The 19666-nt window shown below is 39.2% G+C and overlaps 1 protein-coding gene across 2 annotated transcripts in view; it reads left to right on the top strand.

Moving 5' to 3' along the window:
* Positions 1 to 19666, top strand: part of TPK1 (thiamin pyrophosphokinase 1) — a 336199-nt gene that overhangs the window by 38897 nt on the left and 277636 nt on the right. The gene's annotated exons all lie outside the window — the stretch shown is intronic.

Raw genomic sequence — 19666 nt, 5'->3', positions numbered from 1 at the left:
GAACTTATCTTTTAGAGATGCATGTGGAATTATTTATGGGTGAAATGATACGATGTATAAAATTTACTTTAACAATGTTGTTTTTGTTGCCTTTGTGTTGAAAAGAGTTCTCAAAGGATGTGAACCTCACTTTTTCTTGGATTAGACATAGAGAATGGACGTGCGGACACAGGGGGAAGGGAAGGGTGCGATGAATTGGGAGATTAGGTTTGACATAAATACACTACCATGTGTAAAAGAGATAGCTAGTGGGAACCTGCTGTATAGCACAGGGAGCTCCGCTCGGTGCTATGTGATGGCCTAGCTGGGTGGGGTGGTGGGGGGACCGGGGGGAGGGAGGGAGGTTCAAGAGGGAGGGGGTGTGTGTATGCATATGGCTGATTCACTTCGCTGTGGAGCAGAAACTAACACAACATTGTAAAGCAATTATACTGCAATGAAAAACAATAAAAGTAAAAGTAGGCAAAATGTCTGAACAGACTCCTCATCAAAGGAGATACACAGATGGCAAGTAAGCATATGAAGGCTGCTCTGCATCATATGTCATCTGGGAAATGTAAATTAGAACAACAATTAGATATCACTACACACCTATCAGAATGGCAAGAATCCAAAGCACTGACACCACCAAATGCTGGCAAGGATGTGGAACAACAGGAACTCATTCACTGCTGGTGGGAATGCAAAATGGTACAGCCACTTTGGAAGATTATTTTGGCAGTTTCTTGCAAAACTAAACATCCTTTTCCCATATGATTCAGCAATTGCACTCCTTGGTATTTACCCAAAGGAGTTGAAAACTTATATCCACACGAAAATCTGCACAGACATGTTTATAGCTTTATTCAAAATTGTCAAAACTAGGAAGCAATCAAGTTGCCCTTCAATAGGTGAATGGATAAAGTGTGGTACATGCAAACAATGGAATATTATTCAGCAATGAAAAGAAATAAACTTGCAAGCAAAAAAAAAAAAAAAAAAAAAACGTGGAGGAAATTTGAGTGCATACTGCTAAGTGAAAGAAGCCAAACTGAAAAGGCCACATCCTGTATGATTCCAACTACATGGCAGTCTGGAAAAGGCGAAACTATGGAGACAATAAAAAGATGAGTGGTTGCCAAGAATTCAGGGGAATGGGGAGCAGGATGAATAGGTGGACACTTTCAGGACAATGAAACTATTCTGTATGACAAGGTAAAGGTGGTACAAGACATTATGCATTTATCAAAACCCATAGAACTATAAAACAAAGGGTGAACCCTAACATAAATTATAGACTTTCATTATTAATAATGAATCAATATTGGTTCATCAGTTAAAACAAATGAACTATACTAATGCAAGACATCAGTACTAGGGGAAATTGTAAAGAGGGGTCAAGAAGAGGGCATATATGGAAACTCTTGGTACTTTCTACATTTTTTCTGTAAACCTACAACTGCTCTAAAAAAATGAAGGTAGTCAAAAGCAACAAATTTCCAGTTATAAGATAAATAAGTACTAGGGTTGTAATGTACAACATGGTAAATACAATTAACAGCTGTATGTTACATATGAAAGTTGTTGAGAGTAAATCCTAAGAGTTCTCATCACAAGGAAAAACATTTTTTTTCTATTTCTTTAATTTTGTGTCTATATGAGATGAGGAATGTTTACTAAACTTGTGGTAAGCATTGCAGGACGTATATATGTCAGATCATTATGCTGTACACCTTAAATGTATACAGTACTGTGTCAATTATATCTCAGTAAAACTGGAAGAAAAAATTCTAAAAAAAATAGTTATTACTATCCAATAGCCACCTACGTCAGCTGTGTACAGAAGTTATCGATCATGAACTATGACCTGTCTTTAAAGTAATATAATTTTGTTTTTTGTTCCTGGGTTTTGTTTACAATGAACTGTTAGAAATTTATGTTGAAGATAACTGACATTTACTGAGACGTATTCCATGGCTACACTCATATGCACGTATTTTGACTTGGTAGTTTATGATGTGAACAAAAGTGTCTTGTGCTTTTATGGGATAGTTAATATTGTCTTAAGGAAGGAAAAAAATCAGCTATCATTTTCAGGAGTGTTGTTGGCATAGACATATGTTTTCTACCCATAAGCCTGAATGTGTATTCTTCTGACGTATTTACTGTTTCTATAAACCATGGTATTCTTAAACATTTCAGAAATGTGACTTCTATAATATTTATCCTCTGCTGATATATTATTTATAGCATAAACTAGAGTTGTAAGTTCTTAGAAAAATTCATATTGAAACAACTACAAATTCCCAAGAGACAGTATTTTATATGCCAATCAGTGCTTTTATTAATGCCTAGAATTTTTTGAAATTAGTTTTTTGTAGTCTATTTTCTAGTGTTCTTCAGCCCTGTATGATTTTACTCTCATTCATTTCATAGCTAAAAGAAAAATATTGGAAATTTGTAAAGTTCAAATGGCATGATATAAGTAATAAAATTGAGCAGCTACAAGTATTGATGATGCTTGTTGGGGAAGGGCTAAGCAGAGGAGGGTAGGATACATTCTTTAAGTTTATTAACACTTTAACTTTTTTAGAAGTTTTATAAATGGTTATATGCAACTGATTCTTGTGCCTACAGCCATGGTAATTTACCTTTTCTTTTTTAAAAATATTTATTGCTTTATTTATTTATTTGGTTGCCCTGGGTCTTAGTTGTGGCTCACTGGCTCCTTAGTTGCAGCAGGCGGGCTCCTTAGTTGTGGCACACATGTGGGATCTAGTTCCCTGATACGGGATCGAACCCGGGCCCCCTGCATTGGGAGCACAGAGTCTTATCCACTGCGCCACCAGGGAAGTCTCAGTAATTAACTTTTTTTTGATGCCGTAAATATCAAAAACTGTGAGCAACCTTAGACTTTACCCCACTTGCAAGCTAACAAGTCACAGTTTGGTGTATACTGGTAAAAACCTGAGACTCTGGGTCAGAGATGAAGGACAATTTATTACTCACAGCAGTAGCCAGAGTGCCAGTTTCCCGGACCTCGTTGCCTAGTGGATGATGGGAAGAGGGTCAGATGACAGCTTTTATGCTGTGGGTTTTAATACAGGGAGGAACCCAGATCTTATGAATATCCAATTTTTTTTATCATGGGAAGTAAATGCTATGGAAGGAGATATTATCTTTATTTTGCCAGACAGTAAGGAAGCCTGTACTATGCTCTAGAGGAGACACTGTCTCTATCTTCCAAACTGTCTTGAGAAGACAGTGTGGAGCAAAAATAGTGGATACATCCCTCACAAGACATATAGAATCATGAGAGGCCCACAGAGAATGACCTTTTGGCAATATCTATTCTTGATGAATTTGCACAAGAATACCTCACTCTGTTGGCCACTCGGGTTAATCAGAACGACAGACACTCTGACCAGCTCTGTTCAATTTATCTCATGCAAAATTTAACCAAGGGCATTACCAGCCATACTCCAAGGCAGCAGGATGAGGCCAACCTGAGCTAGACCACTCACTAGTAATAGTCCCAGGGTCAATAAAAATATAGTAAGGTTCATCAAGGCCATATTGGCCAGAGGGTGGCTTGAATGTTGCCTACTGAACAGAGACACATGTCCATTTCAGCTTCCGCATAGTTGGTGCTGAGACTGAACAGCTGCAGCAGTTCGGTGCACATGGGGATTTAGCTGAGCGGAGAGCTGCGTGAGCAGTGCCTTTGCTTCACCCTGGAGGAATAGCTGCCACTTTTCATGAAGAGCTGAGATGTACAGTTCCTAGCCGGTCCTTGAATGTACAATTTCTATTCTTATACGAGGGTATTGGGCCCTTCCTACCTTGATAGTCATTGAATCCGAGTTGATCCATCCCTCAGTGGAAATATCAGGCCAGAGAGTCACAAGGTCAGGCAGTTAGTTTCAGCAAGACCCCAGTGGCAAGCTGAAAGCTGCTTTTTAGAAGGGAGGCAGTGGGTGACCATGGCACAGAGTCGATGAGTCTAAAACCCCAGGGTAGGTCTCTGGTTGGAGGCTGCCGCCCTTTGCTTGATGCTCTAATTGATAAAATCATCAGTCACAGAGATTATTAGGGTTGAGAGCATGCCACAGCTTGTTGGATGATTTTCAGCAGAGCCTTTTTGTTTGGGCTCAAAGGATACTGGTTTGTAGATTAGCTGATATTAAGTACCACATAGAATGCTCAAGTGTGGCACCTACTGTTTTCAGAACCCAAAGAGTCCAATAAGGTATTGGGCCCCCTTTTGGTGGTAGGGGACCGAAGATTTCCTTGACCGCCAGAGGGACTGAGTGTGAATCTGCCTACGTAATGCCAAGAAATTTAACTGGTGAAGGCTCTCAGATATTGTGAGGGTTTATAGGCCGCCTTTGCAGGCAGAGGTGTGATAACACCACAGTCAGGACTGGGAGAGTGAGACTTCTGACTTGGTGACTAACGGGATCTCTTCTATAGTGAAAACTTTGGATGTCAGAGGACTCTAAATTCTCACCGCCCCCGCCCCATGGCAAATAGCCTGAGGAGTTGAGGTTCCCCAGGGTGTGCCTGGCGGCCTTGCATGTGGGTGTGAGTTGATCTAGGGGCACAGGGGCCTGTGGAATAGAAAAGAAGGTGTCAGTCTCAGTCCGTGGAGGGGTCAGTTAGAGCCTCAGTGGCTGGAAGCATCGGGAGCAACAACTGGACTCAGGCTGCGGTGACCACTGTCGCCTCCAGCTCCGGTTTGCCTTTTGCACTGGCCACATGTGGCTGTTGGTTGTTGAGATCTTGCTTCTCTTCCTGCCCCTGCTGCCTTTGAGTCCTTAACAGAAGGCTGTGATTAGCCTTCTCCTGGGACTCTGTTGTTTCAGCTGGACCACGACAGGGAGAATAGACAGAGAGCAGTTTACATGTTTGACGAGCACTTCTTTACCTGCTGCTCTTTCTCATCTGGATGAATCACCTCCGGCACTTGTGGGACAGGGAAGTACAAGCGTTTTGCACAAAACTCCTACTTTATGTTCAGATGTAGAAGCGACAGCTGTATATGGAAGAGCCCCCTGCAAGGTCTTAGCTTCAGAGGGAGACAGACATTCTGTCTTTCAAGTCTCTTGACTGTACAAGGATCCTTGAAAAGATCATCCAAAACAAAGGCAGTCAGTGCTTCACTCACAAGATGGACAGAAATACAAGCCCCTCCTGGAGAACTGTCTCCAGCAATAAGTGGCATGGACGCCGGTCACTTTCTACCGTGCTTGTGGTTTGGAGTCATTCTCTCCGTCCTGTTTTATTGTCAATATGATCGTGTCTATCTTTTTTTTTTTTTTTTTTTTTTTTTTGCGGTACGTGGGCCTCTCACTGTTGCGGCCTCTCCCGCTGCGGAGCACAGGCTCCGGACGTGCAGGCTTAGCGGCCATGGCTCACGGGCCCAGCCGCTCCGCGGCATGTGGGATCCTCCCGGACCGGGGCACGAACCCATGTCCCCTGCATCGGCAGGCGGACTCTCAACCACTGCGCCACCAGGGAAGCCCCAGTATAGGTATTTTTAAAGAGTAGCTTACCTCACTTCCTTAATTTGTCCATTTTGTATACTGTATATAGCATTTTTTAAGGAACATCATCCACAACGTTCCTTAGACATCAGTGACTCAGTAACCTCTGGAGGCCACAACCAAGCAGACACTGTGAATGGAAGTTACAGCTAGGTAGTTGTTCTTCGTGTAAAGTATTCCCCCTCTATTAATGAACACAACTCCCATATTTAGTGAGATCTTTCTGTTTTCTTCAAGCCAAAGTGTGATCGTCTTCTAGAAAGTTTGTATTGTGCTTGTGATTCCGGGGCACGCCATAATTACTGCAAGAGTGACAAATCCACTTGAATACCAAACGTTGCCTGTAAACTGAATGGTTGCACACGCATGCCCTTGAGATAGAGTCATTTAAATGTTTCAGTGCTTGGCATTTGTTTGTTATATGACTACTCCCAGTGAGAAGACAGTAAAAGTATACATTTTTAGTAATCAAAAGGAGTTCTAAGAAATGAGTAAAATTATTCACCCCAGAGAGGGGAACTGGTTGGTAGGGGACTGCAAAGAATGACTAATGTTTCACTGTATATCCTGTTGTATCTCTTAATGTTAATTCCTCATGCATTAACTACCTACCCAAAAAATGAAATTGGAAAAAGTCCTTAGGATTTTGATGAATTGGAAACAGTTCTAGGTTACTTCCAAGAGGCTTTGCAACTCTTAGATCTATTGTTGATTATTCATGTCCAAAGGAAAGGAAAACACACACTATTATTATAGAGAGTGGAACTTGTCATAGAATTCGGTATAATCATGCTAAGAAATTGACTACATTTCAAACCTTACATTGTTCTTGGAAGATCTTGAGTATATATTTACAGGATATGTTTAAATACCATGCTTTTAAAAATGTATTATTCCAGATTTTTGCAAGTCTGGTCCCACAAAAGGCACAGCAAACAGAAAATGTTTACTTAACAAACAAAAGAAAATGATCTTTTTATACGAACTAGTGAAAGAAACTGGCCCTAGATTCTTGAGTTTACAGATATTTTATGGATTCACATTGTAAATCTGTCTTCAAAGAACAAAATTAAATTCTCTTGGTTCTAATATCTTTACCAAAAATAATAATGAGCACTCTAGGTGTTCAATATCAAATGCCAACTGCTTAATGAATTTTGGACAAAGAGGTGAATGGAATGTAAAAGCAAATCAAGAGTCTCACAGTTGGCTGACTGTGAACAAAATAACTTAGATAATTGAGTATATATTTGCTTTCAAAAATGATATTAGAAACCTGTTACCAGATTCTCAGGAAAAAAAAAACAGCTACACCTTCATTTCTGCTTAAGGAGTTTATTTTTTTAAATAATATCTTCCCCAAAGAGGAGAAATCTTGAGTTGTATTTTCTCTTAATTGTATTACATTAATTGTTAATATATTTCCTTATGCCTCTTTTCTCTTATTCCTACTTTTTTTTTATTAGTTATCTATTTTATACATATCAGTGTATGTATGTCGATCCAATTTCCCAATTCATCCCACCCCTTCTTACCCCCTTGGTGTCCATACATTTGTTCTCTACCTCTGTGTTTCTGTTTCTGCCTTGCAAACCGGTTCATCTGTACCATTTTTCTAGATTCCACATATATGCGTTAATATATGATATTTGTTTTTCTGTTTCTGACTTAGTTCACTCTGTATGACAGTCTCTAGGTCCATCCACATCTCTACAAATGACCCAATTTCATTCCTTTCTATGGCTGAGTAATATTCCATTGTATATATGCACCACATCTTCTTTATCCATTCATCTGTCGATGGACATTTAGGTTGGTTCCATGTCCTGGCTATTGTAAATAGTGCTGCAGTGAACACTGGGGTACATGTCTCTTTTTGAATTATGGTTTTCTCAGGGTATATGCCCAGTAGTGGGATTGCTGGGTCATATGGTAATTCTATTTTTAGTTTTTTAAGGAACCCTCCATACTGTTCTCCATAGTGGCTCTATCAATTGACATTCCCACCAACAGTGCAAGAGGGTTCCCTTTTCTCCACACCCTCTCCAGCATTTGTTGTTTGTAGATTTTCTGATGACGCCCATTCTAACCTCTAGCGTGAGGTGATACCTCATTGTAGTTTTGATTTGCATTTCTCTAATAATTAGTGATGTTGAGCAGCTTTTCATGTGCCTCTTGGCCATCTGTATGTCTTCTTTGGTCGTATTTCCTACTTCTTTGTCATTTTGCCTTTTACTTTAGGAGGTTTCCTTAATAAATCTGTTATATCTGTAATGACATTTGCAAAGATTATTTTGTTGTTTATTGGTTGTATTGAATTTGTTTAACTTGTCTGTCTCCTCTCTCTTCATTACTTTTTTCCTTCCTCCCTTCCTTGCTTTTGTTATCCTCATAATATCCTCAAATCTCTGAGGGTGTATCTATTAGAGAAGCTCTCATTTTCATCCCTGGGTATCATCTTGAGGTGGTTGTTCTGTAATTCATTGATTTTTTTTTCTTTAATATGCTTACTTATCCTTAAGTATCTTTGAACTTTTAAAAAGATACATTTAGTAAAGAAAGACTTCCTGGTTTGGTTTAGGCTGGTGTAGATTTCCTTTGTGGTTATATGGGCTATTTTATCCATACAGATTCTTCCTTAAAGGAAATCTGCTCAAAGGCAGGCCTCATGATTGGAAATGGACACATTGTAGAGGACAGGTGAATTTTTATTGCTAGTGGTGGAGTTTTTGAGACGGTCCCTATTAAATCTGAGCCCTGAGTGGGGCTCAAGGGTGTAAGAATTTACTCTCTTCTCTACTTCTTTCAAATAAATAGTTTTAAATTTAAATGAATCAATTTTATAATTAATCTTATTGAGATATAATTTTAAATTCAAGATAGTTGGTGGTAGTGATACGTTGAGAAATGGATGGATGTTATTTAACTCTTTAGATTAAGACTAATTTTGGTGAAAATTTTTAATTTTAGGATAGATTTGGCCCTGAGGCCACACATGCCAGTCTTATTAGGTTTGTTCTTACCTTTTTATTTTACTTATTTCTCTCACACAACCTTATGTTGATCATCTCTCTTGCTAGACTTTGAGATGTCTGAGGGCAAGTACAAGGTTTCTATCTCAAGTGCCTTTGTGCCAAGCTCATAAAAATGCCAAGCACAGTAAAAGATGTGTTGTATAAATAGATAGATGAGAAAACTGAGGCCCAGAAACTGATTTTTAGGAAGCTTACAGATACATAAAGAGCGTTTATTATTTGTTGAGAGCTGCAGATAAAGGTGTCTTCCAGACTTTATGGAGCCCAGGTTCATTAATTATGGCAGAAATGGAACTCAAGTGCAATATTTTATCTGTGGCTACTTCACTTTGCTCTACAAAGGAGAATTAATGAGAAAGTGTAGGAGGGTTGTAATAGGTCACTGTATCACATTTTGGGGTTAGACTCAGTTCTTTTGTCTCAGTGAGACTTTCCCATTTGGTAGTCAGAGATAAAGATTAGGTCTGTGATTTTTTTTGCGGTACATGAGCCTCTCACTGTTGTGGCCTCTCCCGTTGTGGAGTGCAGGCTCAGCAGCCACGGCTCACGGGCCCAGCCGCTCCGCGGCATGTGGCATCTTACCGGACCGGGGCATGAACCCGTGTCCCCTGCATCGGCAGGCAGACTCTCAACCACTGCACCACCAGGGAAGCCCCTGTGATTTCTTTTATGTTGCTTCATGGTTCCTAATATACATGTTTATCAACTCCTATGTTTCCCTCCATCTCTCCCTGGTCTTCCCTTCTTTCCCTGGTCTGCCCCAAAAGAAATAATATATTTAACATGGGGATGAGCCTACACACAGTTTTTTCTTTCTGTCCCATAATCAATATGTTTTGCCATTGAGCCTAATTACTGCATCTTACTCTCTCTGCCATAGATATTACCCCCAATTTTTCAGGCTCATTTGAGCTTCTGTTATATGTAGCTTTATCAAGATCTTTTATAGCTGTTCTCCCATTTTTCAGTCATAATTACCTCATTAAAATTTCTGACCACAAACTTTTGTGTTTTCTCATGCTTGATTCGTTGTCTGCTACTCTTTTTGCCTCTCTCTCTGTAAAAATTGTACAGAAAAAGGAGGAAGTCCTTGCATGTATAACCACGCCCACTATAAAAGTGTTTTATTTTCACTTTCTCCCTCTTATCTAATAGGTGTTAAAGAAAAAAAATTCCAGCTATTAAAGAAAAATGATCATTCAGTAACACTTGTTAAAGCACAGTAAAGAAGGTTTGATTCAAGGGGGAGGGGTCATGGTAATAGGTGTAGGACCACTTCAGTGGGGTCCTGCAGTGGGAGAGAGATTGAACGCAATGGGCAAGTGGGAATTTACGGCCAAGGAACAGGGTCAGTGGATGGAGAATTATTAAGAGGAAACATCAGGGGGTGAGGGGGGGTTCTGGCCAAGCCAACCTGACAGGATTCTTGCTGAAGGCAGGCCAGGGTGACCAGACATTACCAGGGGGATGGTGGAGGAAGAGGAACCCCATCAGATATTGCGCAGGGCAGGTGGCAGTGAGCAGGCGGAGGGTACTTAGCAGGACTCATGCTAAAATTGGACAATGCCGAGATAGACAAAGAGTGAGGCATAGTTGAAAGAGTTCAGGATAGCCTGCGTAGAGTTTGGTCAATGAGAGAATCTTTGTCTCAGGTGGTGTGCCATTTGCATCTGGAGACTGTTTTTATTTTCTTGCTTGTTTGGATAACTTCAAGTTCTTGTAGGTCTATTTTGGTTCAAAGCAACATATATATATACACACACGTATATAAACACATGTATATAACATATAAACAGATATAGTAGTTCTTTTGTATTTGAAGAAAATCAAGGTTGATCTTGAGCTTTATATTAGCTGATGTGTTCTGTTCATTGCTGATTTCAGATACAATGTACCTTGAGATTAATTGGCCATGTAGTAGTATAGAATAGTATATAAATTAACTATAATATGAAAATCCATGGTAACCATAGTAACTACTGTTACCTACGATGAGTGTCTACTCAAGTAGTCTATGAAAGTAAAATTATTTTTTTGTTTTCGTGGAAACCTTTCTGCATTTGTTGGGCCCCTATGCACTAAGTCATATCTATGTGTGAAGTAATTTCTATCTCCCATGCATTCTTTGCATTTTCTTTATTAAAAAAATTTAAATATGCAGTCTCTCATGAAATATTAACATACCCAGGGGTTTAGGAATGACCCATTTTTCCAGTTTATTTGGTACTTTATTTTTTTTAAGTAATTTAATATTTATTTAATTTTTGGCTGCGTTGGGTCTTTGCTGCTGCTTGCAGGCTTTCTCCAGTTGCAGCGAGCAGGGGCCACTCCTCACTGCGGTACACGGACTTCTCATTGCGGTGGCTTCTCCTGTTGCAGAGCACGGGCTCTAGAGCTTGAGGCCTTCAGTAGTTGTGGCACGTGGACTTCAGTAGTTGTGGCTCACGGGCTGTAGAGCGCAGGCTCAGTAGTTCTGGTGCACAGGCTTAGTTGCTCTGCGGCATGTGGGATCTTCCCGGACCAGGGCTTGAACCCGTGTCCCCTGCACTGGCAGGCAGCTTCTTAACCACTGCACCACCAGGGAAGTCCCGGTACTTTATTTTTTAAAAAATGGTTTAAAACACCTTTTTCTTTTGAAAATTTTGTTTTAGATACTATTTTAGATTACTTTTTTTTTAAAAAAGGAAACCATCTACATACACAGAATTTCGAAGCAAACCAATAATTATCCTGTGTATTTTTGGTTGATATTTATTGAGCTGGTACTTTGCGCTCCATCTTGTCTAAGGCTCTTTGAAAGAAGCCTAAGACCCTCTGTTCTTGAGAAGCTTTCACTCTTGCACGCCCTCTAGCTTTTCTCTCTTTTTCCATGAGTTTTTAGAGACTTACTTTTCTGTCACATTATATAACCTTCCTTAAATTGGGATAACACTCACAATCACTGCTGTCAGCCAGGTGGCCATTCGTGACCTAGGTGTATCATTCTTCGGGTCATTATGATAAAGTCTGGCTTAGATTAGATGAAATATTACTTAAAAAATCAAAATAGTATACTCATTTTATATAATTTGGGAAACAATTTTAAAAGCTTGATAGAAGGAAAAGTACTAATATAAAGAAGAAGCTTTGCTTATATTGGTAATCAGGAAAATTTAAGACCCTGAGACGACAGGACTTTTAAATGCCGAAGTCTCCACCAAAATTGCCCTTTTTCCTTGAGATTCCTTTAATTGTCCCATCTGTTTTCTGCTTCTTCGAAGGTTCATAAGGCAGCCTGTGATTCTGCTGGAAACTCAGTGGCTGTTGATAGGTTGCTGAGAGTCTCCCACTTAGCCTTTTCTGAGTTTTTTCTAAATCAAACTCCTGGTCTCAAACTTCTTGGGTTTTGCAAGAAGTGTAGTACAAGGCAGGAAATCTACAAAGATATGGAAGGGGCAGCCTAGAGGTTAAGCCCAGAGGCTTGGGTGTGAGAGTCTGTCTTTGTTCTGCCATTTAGTCAGTCTCTTTGCTTCTCAAGCCTTAGTTTTCCCTTTAGCAAAATGGAAAAAGTAATATAGGATTTTATGGCCATAATTTGTAGCTGTTTGGGAGGAAGAAATTTCCTTCTATCCTTCTAGGTTCTTCTGGATGGTCTAAGAATTAAATTGACAAGAGACAGATTAACAAAAGTTTAATAGAGAAGAAGAATCAAACAGAAGTTTAATAACGTGTACATGGGAGAGATCTAGGAAAACTCACCAAAATGGCTGAAACTCTCATCTCAAATACCATCCTCAACTAAAGACAAAAGAAAGAAATTGTTGAGAGTGGATAGTAGGTAATGAGAGGTTATCAGGAAAAGCACAGTAAACACAGGGAATGTTCTTATTGTAGATTTAGGTCATTGCCGGCTCCATTTCCATCAGTTGGAGTTTTTCCTCTTCCTGGTGCCTCCAGGAAGACACCCTTACAAATGGAGATTTTTCCTTATAAATGTCAATGTTTCTTCTGAAGGGTTAAGAACTACTTGGTTTTCAGAGGTTTTTCCCTGTGTGCTATTCCTGAGAAAATGACCAGCTTAAAATAATTCGTATGCCAAAGAGACCTATGTTGGGGTGGCAGACTCTATTCCCCTGCATAGGGGTTAAATGAAATAGTACATATACGATACTTTGATTTGTAACTTTTGTGTTTTCTTATCCTTGTATTCAGTGATCATGTATGGAGCATCTGCTCTGTGCCAGGCACCAACAGTGAATAAGACAAAAAAACTGAGTGTCCTCTTTGAGTTTTTTTCCTAGTGGGGGAGGATCTAAGTACTTGGTACATAATAAGCATTTGGCAAATGTTACCCCATTGTATAAGAAGTTACTGTATATAACACAGTTTAACAGTAGAGCTTGCCGTATGATAAAATCATGGCACCTTATTATTCTCTTTGGACTGACAGTACTTGGGAAAAGGAGAGTTCTAATTATCTCCTCACACATCCCTACAATGGCTCCTGCTTCATCAGGGCTCAAACGAAGGAACTGCCAAGAGTTTCAGATGGCAGCTTGCTGTGCTGGCACTTACTATTCAGATGCTAATGGGATAAATTCTTTGGCTTTTATACTTGGGAGCAGATTGTATCTGTCTTCTTTAGATTTCATTCATAATCTTATTCGCAAGTTCCTTTTAGCTTGTTAGAGAGGTCTGTAATTTTAGGATCATGAGTTGATTAACAAAAATAATGTTAAGAACTATTTCATTTTAACTTCAGTGTGTCAAGTCTGAAGAAGTCATTCACAATCTTACAGCTATCTGGAACACCTTGACATCGCTCTAAGCAATGCCAATAGTAGCCATATCATTAAGAAAACCCAACAACAACAATTATTTGAGTCTTCAGAATCTCCAGCTGCAATTATCGGGGAAGGGAAAATGGTGAGCATTATAACTTAAAATGGCCTAAAATATATTTTACTTTGGGGCTGCCACTTCTCTCTCTCTCTAGGTTTTTCTACTGCCGTTATCTCTGTTAAAAGATAAACGGAAGCACATTAACATTTGCAAGAGTTTATTTGAGCAGACATTTATTTGCATCAGGCAGCCCCTGATTCGTAGTTAGTGATTGGCTGTTCTTAAATTTCATTTTCTCGGGTGACGGCATATTTACAGTTGACTCTGGCTTAGGTTCGCATTAGCTTACACAGGCTAAGAAGGCCTTAGAGCCATCCCAGTCTCATGGCCTCCTTGTCTAACACCTCTTTCCCCCATTCACAGCGTTGGCTACTTTTTTGTGTGTCTGACCCCTTTTGGCATTTGGTATTTTCTCTGCCTGGAATGCCCCGCCTCTTCTGCCCAGGGCATTCATACTCACCTTCATGACAGCTGGAGTGCGTCTTCTGTGACACCCCTGTCCCCCTGGGGACTTTTGTTTCCCCTCCTGTGGGATTTCACTGTTTTAGCGCATTGGGTTTGCTTTGTTTAATCTGTTGTTCTTTGCACTGTTTTGGGACTTATTTTCCTCATTGGCCACAAAACATGAATAGCCGTCTTAATACCATCAGCTCTTTCATGGCATCACAGGGAAATAATGGCTTTTAAATATAAACATACGTTTCTGGTAGAAAAGCAGAGAACAGTACGATCATTCTCTGTTAATACCCTAGTGTCTTTTATCCTGGCACCTTAATTCCATAAACTTCAACTGATTTATTTATAAACTTCATACAACTCACAAATATTCATGATGTTGGTGTAGAATAATAGGAAGGGTAGCTTAAATACAGGTTTTAATTGCAACTGTGAATTGTAAGATGCCATTAAAAAGGGGGAAAAAATGACAAACTCTGACACAGTGCGAAGATACCACTGATTCTAAAATACATTTTGAATGCATCCTAAACTGCATTTTAGAAATGCTAAAATGTACAAAAATGTTCATTTTTAAATCGGTGAAATGCGGTCATGTTATACCTTCTAAAAAGATTTAAGAACTCCATTGAGGAACAAAATGTAAAATTGGTTTCCATTTGGTTTCCTTTCCTTCATTTGCCTTTTGGTAGATGTGTGTATCTACCCAAATCATTAATGAGCAGGGAAGTCATCAAATGCCAGATGGCTGGAAGATGGAGGACTGATTGTTCAGAGGATCTGGGCACCCATCAGATTACCTAATCTGCTTTCATAATATTAGACATAACCTACAAATAAACAGAGTAAGACAGTTGCAAGTAGAGAGTTGATTAGTCATGCATGTTCATAAAAGTTTTGAATAAATTCTCATCATGTTTGAAAAACTTTGAATTACAAGACATTTTATGAGAAACACTGCAAGTTGCCCTGCAAAAGGATTTGGAGCTAAAACTAACATTGGATTCATATTGAGAAATGAGTTCTTTTGCTTCAGAATCTCATGTGATTGCTTGGTACAAAGGTTAGTTGTAAGAGCATGAAGATTAGTTGCATTTGACTTGATTCAGCTAATATGTCAGGATTCGTCATGTGCTAGGTGGAGATAAGGAAACCCTGGTAATGGTTTGGTTATTCTGCAGGTTTCTGCCAGCTTTTTACATGCTGTACTTTGGCAGCTTGTTGATTGTCTTGTATTAATATTGAAGTCATAGAGGACTGTGGGTGTGGCACCAACTCTCCTCCTTTGAGCTAATGTGTAGTGGGATGGGCAGTGGACTCAATGATGAGAGGTCTAAGTCTAGCCGCACCTCAACTTCTGGCAACAGTGAACTGTTTAAATCTTAACTATCTCACTGGGCCTTGAGTTCTTTGGATGTTGACTTCTTTTTGATGATGAGGTTAGATATTCACCCTTTTTCTCTGCATGATCTCAGTCTGTTACTTTTATAATGCCATCGAAATAGAATTCAGTTTGTAGCTGGTTTAGAACTGGACCGTATACTCCATTAAGTGAGGGACACGAATATTGAGGCTGCCCTGGTTTGTTCTTTACAGTAAAAAAAAAAAAAAAAAAAGTTCCAAGATTGCGTGTCTGTTCATACAGGGTATGGTGACATTAGAAGCAATTTTGTAAGACACAAAGTCTTACAGATTAATTGGGAAGAAATAGACTCACAGACATAGAAAACAAACAGTGGTTACCAAAGGGGAAAGCTGGGTGGGAGAGGGATAAATTAAGAATTTGGGAACATACACACACTACTATGTATACAACAGGTAACCAACAAGGACCTACTATATAGCAGGGAACTATATTCTATAACTTGTTACAACCTATAATGGAAAAGAATCTCAGAAAGAAATATATATATATAGATAGATAATCTGAATCACTTTGCTGTACACCTGAAACTAATACAACAACATTGTAAATCAACTATACTTCAATAAAAATTAAAAAAAATAATAAATTGATTAAAGGTTAATTGGGAAGAAATTTGGAATGCTGTAAAATTATGACGGTTAGGTTTGTGTACAAGTGTGTATGGTTAGTTGTAGGGTACCTATTTTAGTGATACAGGAAACAGCACAGTGAGTGGTTTTTAAAGTTTATGTTAGAAAGCAGTTATTTCATGACTTCTTTGTGCCAGGGCCTAGGCTAAATTTTGAAGAGAAAAGGGATGAGTAAATTATTTTTCCTACATGCCTAAAGTGTATCAGCTGTTGTTGAGTAAGAAGCATATAACAATTATTAGCAGAAGGAATTAAATATTATGGTTTTTAGGTGAGAATGATTAATGGGGGGGAAAGGGAGAGAGGTTGGAAAAAAGAAAGTAAAATATTTTCTCTAAGTTGTGAAAGATAAGAAAGTCCTTGCCAGGGGCAAAAAGCTGTGTTTGTAGAGTATTTATTTACTTGGTGTCAGGCCCCATACTCAGCTGTGTGTTATATCTCCCTGGATCTTCCATACTTGGTGGGCTCAGAGTTGGTAAATCAGGTGCTCAAATATCACAAACCACACAGCCAATAAGTGGGCTTATTAGAATTCTCTAAAGCCCAGCCTACTAGGGATTAGTAATCATGAGGGTTTTGAATGTGAAGTAAATGCCAAACTGACTTTACCTAGTTATAATTTCAGAGTAGTCTAGATTAAAAAAGGAAAGAATATCAGATCCTAGTACCTAAATATCTCTATGTATAGAAATAGATTAACATAAATGTTATGTATAGAAATTGATTATTGATAGCATCATTAGTAAATCATAAATGTGCTATAAGTTTTCAAATGGCTTCATTCTTTGCAAATGTGCTTTCACAGATAATACCTTAATGAAAGTATGAGTTTAGAGGAGCAGTAAGGTGGGTAATAATGCTTTTCCCCTTCATCAGATTGTTCTTTGAGCCACAAAAATACTGAGTTCACATATCAAAGAATCAGTGACAGACAGGAGTTTGCTCGTTCACTTACATACACATACAATACTGTCAAATGCCTCCTCTAACACTGCAGAGCTTGCCAAAGATTAAAGGACCATTGGTTTATCCAAATTATTAGCTCCTTGCCATTAACATTATATTGAGCACTTATCGTGTGCCAGGCTATGAATCTCTTATCCCTGTTGAATGAATGAATGAGTTAAAGTCTTCCTGTGTTTTGATGCTTGCTTTCTCTTTGTCTTCTCCAGTTCTCCTCTAGATCATCTTTACCATAACCCAGCCTGGACCATGGTCATTGTGTTAATTAAAATTCAGTTTCTCTCTACAGAACAGTGAAACCCCAAATACTATTGGCTTAGCTAAAATAAGAGTTTAGTTTTTTCTCATATAAAAGAAGTCTGGAGCCAGGCATTGAAGTGCTGGGATGGAGGCTTCATGGCATCATCAGGGACCCAGGGACCCAGGCTGTTGCCCTTGTTCTTAGGATCCCAAGTGACTGCTAGACTTTCATTCATTCATCAGTCTTGCTCCAGATGGCAGGATGGAGGAGGAAAAGCAGCAGAAGGAAAGGCCCCCTCCACTTTATGGAGCCCCCGTAGAAGTAACATATAAAGCTCTTGTGTGTCTCTTCTTGGCCAGAACTTAGCCTTATGACTCCATTTTGCTGCAGAGGAGTCTGAGAGATGGTTTTTCACCTGAACAGTGATGTGCCCAGTAAGACAAAAAAACAGAAAAGCAAACAAAGTAAAAACCAAAACCAAAAAAAAACCCCTCAGGTTTCTGTTGTTAAAGAAGAGGAGAATGAATATCGTGAGACAATCACTGGTCTCTGCCGCAGTCATTGACTCTAACGCTGCCCGAAGATGCCTCCTTGCCTCCCTTCACCTCTTGACCAGCGATGTTGCCACTTCTCGAACCAGCTGTCATCACCGTCTTACTTGTTTACACCGATTCCTATTTCTACTGCCAGAGGAGTCTAGATTAGAAAAGGAAAGAACATCAGATCCTAGGACCTAAATATCTTTATGTATATAATTTGTCATGCTGTAGTTGCCAACCCAGAGTATTAGAAGTTATATGACTGGTTTAAACCATCTCTGATTTAACACAATATTTATTGTGTCTTTAAAGGTTTCCTGTGTTATTGTTAAGCCAGAGATCTAAGGTTTAGATTCAATGCGAATAAACTAGCTGGGCTGCCCTAAAAAAAAAAAGAAAGAATTGGTGGGAAAAGTCCTGAGTTATAGGCAGATCTGATGTCCTATGCCTGTTAGTCAACCCCAACTGAATTCCTGTTTTTCAGCCTGTGGACTCTCGGCTCCTGTAGTCTGTTTCTTACAGCAGTCATTTTAAATGTTCCATTTGACTTCCATATCTTCACTTTGGTTCTTGTTTACTTTCTTATAAATAAATTGACCGTACTCTGCCTCTACCTCAATTTTGCATGTCTCTGTGATAGGTCATCCTGTGCCGCAATCTCAACACCTGTTTTTATCAATAGTATGTAAGCCATAGGGCAGGGGGGAGGGGGGAGGGAGTGTTCATTCCTGAACAAGACTACTTTGTGCTCTATAAATACCTGTTAAATGAATAAATAGATCATTTCCCTTCTCTCTCTTACTTCCCTCCTCCTAATTCGAATATAATATTTTCTATATTTAAAATACCTTCTCTGTGCTTTGCTGCCTTTTTCCCCCATTTCCCACAGTTCAGTTTTTATTTTTTAAGAAGAGGCATCTCTCAGTTTTCTAACTCCTTATTCTCTTTACTATCTTGAGGCTGCCTCTGTGAATTTTTAGACGTTTCTTTGAGATTTTCCCACCCTCGTTGGCCTTTTCTCATTGTCTAGTCTGTGTGACGTCTCCTTAGTGTGCTGTGTTATCGACGGCACATTCCTGGAATTACCGTCTTAGTTCTTTTACCTTTCTGGCTTTTTCTTCTGTATTTCCTTTGTTGACGTCCTTCTGTTTTGTAACGGTGAGCAAAACATGACGATTTTGTGTTCGTAATTTGTTCTTTTCTCTCTCTGCTCTTTCTTTGTAGTATCTCAGCTTGTGTCTGTGCTTTGACCTTTAGCTATCATCTCTGTATGGATGATCCCCTGATATACATAAATTGCCTTTACTACTCATTTCTCTATCACACTAAATACTTGGTGGTGCCTCAGTTGAAATTCCTCCATCATCCTAAACAGCATGTCTAAAATCTGGGATGTTAGTATTCATGTCTTAGGTGCACGTCATTAGCGTGTTGCTTCCTAAACTTTCCACGGTAACAGTCCTACTGGCAAAGGATAGCAGCTTCCTGTGTGTTGTTTTCCTTGTCTGGAATACCCTTTGCTTTATTCTGTCCAGCTACTTCTTTTTAAGATCAAGTTCAAAAATCTGCATATCACAAAGATTTCTAGGATGTCACCAGACCTTACTGACTTTCTAGGCTTTGAACTTCTGCCACATTCATTTATCTGTTACCCAGCACTCCTCATATCCTTGTGTTGTACTGTATTGTGGAGTAAATCGTCTTTATTATAAATGTCTTATCTCGCAGATACCCTGTAATCTTATTCCTCTTTGCGCTTCTAGTGCCTGGTATATAGTCGGCACTTAATAACGTTTGCCGTGGATGATGCCATCCCCTTTTCATTTCCTTATCTTGTTCCATTTCGAACACTGAGATTGCTTTAAAAAAAAAGTTAATTTTTCTTATCACCAAACAACATTTCTTTCCATAAATGAAATGGAGTGCTTGGACTCAGCTGAATGACAGATTTCCAACAGCCTGATTGCTTTC

This window comes from Mesoplodon mirus (genome assembly GCF_964341445.2).
Source record: "Mesoplodon mirus genome assembly, chromosome: 9".
NCBI classification, from domain to species: Eukaryota; Metazoa; Chordata; class Mammalia; order Artiodactyla; family Ziphiidae; genus Mesoplodon; species Mesoplodon mirus.
Note: the sequence above shows the minus strand (reverse complement) of the source record. Positions and strands in the feature narration are given on the sequence as shown.